Genomic DNA, 4,724 nt, shown 5'->3' on the forward strand with positions numbered 1-4,724 from the left:
ATAAGCCTAAGCAACTGTTGCGACCATTACAACTGAACAACCAGAACGAACACCATGACTGGTCGACCAGTCACTATGATGCACACTGACCACCACGGAGCAGATGCTCAACACAGGAGCTGGCCCCTGGTTGTCAGTACGCTCCCACAGCCATCCTCACCCGGCCAGCAAACCTCCTACGGTCCCTTCCCCTATCTGGAAGGCCCCGTCCAGCAGCTGGCATGCCCTGGCCTGCCCAGCCCCAATAGGCCCTGATCGCCATCCAGGCCTAGGGACCCCACCTGTGCGTTTTTTGTGCACTGGGCCTCTAGTATAGACATAATATAGATAGATGATAGATAGCTCTAAATTGATGTGTCCAGCACAGACTACTCCGCTGAACTTGACATCATTTTCCAACTGCCTATTTGAATGATTCACCTAGATTTCTAATAGCAATCTCAATCTTAACACTTCAGAAACTGAGCTCTTATTAGTCCATATGCAAACATTCTTCTTTTAACCTTTTGCATCTCAATTAATAGAAAATCAATTTTCATAGTTGTTTAGGTCAAATAACCTTGGTATTTTACTTCAAAATATATTCAGCATGTGCTCATTTCTCCCTACCACTGCTGCTATCCTCTTGGTCCAAGGCACTGTGATCTCACAGTTCTATTATTGAATTAGCCTCAGACTTGTCTCCCTGCATTTGCCTTGCTCCCAGGACACTCTTCTCAGCACTGCAACCAGATTGATTTTTTAACAGCTTTTATTAAAACATAATTGACATTCAAAAAGTATTCATATTCAAAATATTCAATTTTATAAGATTTAGTAAATGTATACACCTGTGAAACCATCACCACAATCAAGAGAGGGATCTAATTAAAACATAAATTCTATCATCATCTTCGTATTTCTTTTCACCCAGGGCAAAAGCTTGTGTTGATTTTTGTTTTTGTTTTTTTAAATATATTTCTTTATTGATTTCAGAGAGAAAGTGAGAAGGAGAGAGATAGAAGCATCAATGATGAGAGAGAACCATTGATCGGCTGCCTCCTGCACACCCCACACTGGGGATGGAGCCCGCAACCCAGGCATATGCCCTTGGCCGGAACCGAACCTGGGACCCTTCAGTCTGCAGGCCGATGCTCTATTCACTGAGCCAAGCCAGCCAGGGCTGTTTTTGTTTTTGTTTTTACCTAGGAGGTACTACATGATTTGGCTTGAAGTTCATGTCACTGCTCCCTGCTCTTTCCCACACATCTAAGAATTGCCTTCTATTCTTCCTCAAATACATCCCAGTCACTCAGATTCCATTCCCTTACTGTCTCTCTACCCGGAATATTATTTTCCCACATCTTCCAGAACCAGTATCTCACTTCCCCTGGGTCTCATTCAACAGGCATCTTCTCGGTGATAATTTTCCTAACTAGCATGCAATTTAAACCCCATAGCCTATTCCTGCCTTATGGTTATACTTAACATTTGTCACCATCTAAATTACTATATATTTATTATATACTAGAGGCCCAGTGCACGAATTCATGCACCAGTAGGGTCCCTAGCCTGGCCTGCAGGATTGGGCCAAAACCGGCTCTCTGACATCCCCTGAGGGGTCCTGGATTGTGAAAGGACACAGGCCAGGCCGAGGGACACTGGTGCATGATCGGGGCCAGGGAGGTTTGCAGGAGGGCTCCAGCATGTGTTCGGCCTGTCTCGCTAAGTCCTGATCAGCTGGACCCCAGCAGCAAGGTCACCTACTGGTCAGAGTGTCTGCCTCCTGGTTGGTCAGTGCACATCATAGCGAGCGGTTGAGCATCCTTAGCATATCATTAGCATATTATGCTTTGATTGGTTGAACAGCTGACTGGATGACTGGGCACTTAGTATATTAGACTTTTATTATATAGGATAGTAATTCTTGATATTTATGCTACTATGTACTCTACTATACACTATATAAACCACTATATATTTTACTTGACTAACTTAACTTGTACATTGGCAGTCCACCCTCTAGAACAGTGGTCACCAACCAGTGGTCCACAGACCACTAGTGGTCTGTGAGATCTGTAATTTTGGCAACTGCTGATCTAAAATGTTCACTATCCTTTCTGAAGTGGCTAGAGTATGGCACATAGTAAGCATTCAATATTTATTAGATAATTAACTGAATAAAAACTTCATAAGGTAAGAAATCTAGAGTGCTGAACCTGATTTCTTTATACATGATAATTACTATTATGCATATTATCTATTTTTATTAAATACTAGTGACCCAGTGCATGAATTCATGCACATTGGAAGGAAATAAAATAGAAGGTGGCTGGAGAGGCAGGAATGGGTGGGATGGGCAGGACATGCCCTGGAGCCAACTTCCCGTGGTCCCTCCCAGGTGTCTGTGGAGTGAGCAGGTTCCCTCTGGCAGGTGAAGTCCCTCAGCCTGGCCTGCAGGTATCAAGTCAAAACCTGCTCTCTAACATCCCCTGAGGGGTCCCAGAGTGTGAGCGGGCACTCTACAAAGTTGCTGTATTACAGGATGTGGAACACAAACGCAAGTGTGCAGTAAACTAGATTTGGAGCCAACAGTGTCCCAGCAACAACATAACCCATGGCCAAAGGTGGAATCATGCAGCCCCATGAGGAATTGGGCTCCCTCCTCTCTGGTTTCAGGGTGTGTCACCAAGAACCGCCGCTGCCAAGTCACTGCAGCTCAGCAGCTCCTGCATTGAGCTTCTGCCCCCTGGTGGTCAGTGCACATCATAGCGACCGGTCAGATGGTCGAACACTTAGCATATTAGCCATATATATATATATTTGCCATTCTACTGTTATTTCCTGGGTCTGTTACACACACTGCCAGAAGTCATTAATTTTATGTTTTTTCATAATTCTCCCTGCCTACCAGTGCTGTCAGCACATCTCTTCCTACTCTTCTTCCCTCTTCCCCTTTTTTTTCACTTCATGCCTATCTGTGATTACTACCCTGGACTGCTGACAAAACAAAGATGGGATGAGTATAAAAGTTCTATAGTACCTTGAGTATGCCCTAGCTGGTTTGGCTTGATGGATAGAACATCAGCCTGTGGACTGAAAGGTCCCAGGTTCAATTCCAGTCAAGGTCATATGCCTGGGTTGCAGGCTTGGTCCCCAGTAGGGAGGCGTCCAGGAGGCAGCTGATCAATGATTCTGTCATCCTTAATGTTTCTATCTCTCTCTTCCTCTCCCTTCCTCTCTGAAATCAATAAAAATATATTTAAAAATATATCTTGAGTATAAAACAAGCATCCTTATTCTTGTTCCCATAATTCCCCAAAAGAATTGAGAAATAATCCCAAATATTTTCTAATGTAATGATCTTTCCATAATTTTAACTATATCACTTTAAAATTATTTGTGTTCTGCATACTGATTAATTCAAAGGTATTAATATAATTTTAGAATATTTTTTGAAAAATTCAAGATCAGTCTTCACGGTTTGCTTTGTATGTTGTTTCCTAATTTTAAACCAACCAACCAACCAACAAACGCTGTTACTCATAACCTATTTTATAATTTGTTCTAATTCTTCTTTTATAACTTAAATCCTAAATATAGGGAGACCCATAAAATGTATAAATTGAACACATTGGATAATTGTAAAGATAGTGTGTATTAAAATATATTTCATTTTCAAAATTGAGTTATCAGCTGTTAAAGTGTGCATACATTTTGGGGGGATACTCTATATTTTTTCTCTATACTCAGTGAGCATTAGAGGATCCTATGATACAATGAGCCATTGTTAGGAAGTTCTGTCAAACTTGAAAGTTTGTTATTTATCTCTAAGCAGTATCCTAATCCCACTCCACCTACCACTGAAGTAAGGTTTGGATCAGCAGAGATTGTCCACCTTTCTTCCTATGGTGTTTCTGTGAAACTGCATAACTCATAACTAAGGCACTTGGACAATGCTAGGATTATTCTCCAAAATTTTATTGTCCTTCATCATTTATTTTTATAGTATTTATATATGTTTATCTTATTTATTTTCCTTCTTATTTTATATTCTTAATTAATTTTAATATTTTAAAATTGATGCTCTGTTATTGATTAGCATTTTCTGTAATCAGGGAATCTGATAATCTTCTGAAAAGCAATCCATGCTTCATTAAAAAAATTCAAAATACTGAAATATTGGCATTTGGTTATTGAGAAACTACATGAGAGGATTATAACATGTTTTACTCAAAAGAAAATTATACTATAAACAATGTGTCTAAGAGATTAATTTAAATAAATAATATGTATTACATGTCAGGATTTATTTTGTATTTAAATATACTAGTACGTCACTTTATTTTCTATCAAAGAATAAAGTAGCAAACTGTGAGTAAAATATATTTACAGTATGTCTTTTGTCAAATCTAACTGAGAAAGATGTACAGATAGAAGCACAGAGGAGAGTATATATGATGGAAAATCCCAAATAGAATTTGAAAAGCCTCCTGCAGATAGAGAATCTCAGAAAAAATCATACAGGAAATGTTGACTTGTACCTACGTTTTAGAGGGGAAAAAAATGGTTATATGTTTCTTGAATAAAATGAATGGTTATATGTTCCTTATATTTGAAGTCTCTGTCTAAAATATTTTTGAGAAAATTCATTGATTGAAGCAAATTTTTCTATTCTGGGCCCCCTAAATTAGTATACTTAAGATGATATATATATATCAATATATATCATATGTATTTTTTTA

Source organism: Myotis brandtii, unplaced genomic scaffold (assembly GCF_000412655.1).
Source record: "Myotis brandtii unplaced genomic scaffold, ASM41265v1 scaffold159, whole genome shotgun sequence".
Lineage (NCBI taxonomy): Eukaryota > Metazoa > Chordata > Mammalia > Chiroptera > Vespertilionidae > Myotis > Myotis brandtii.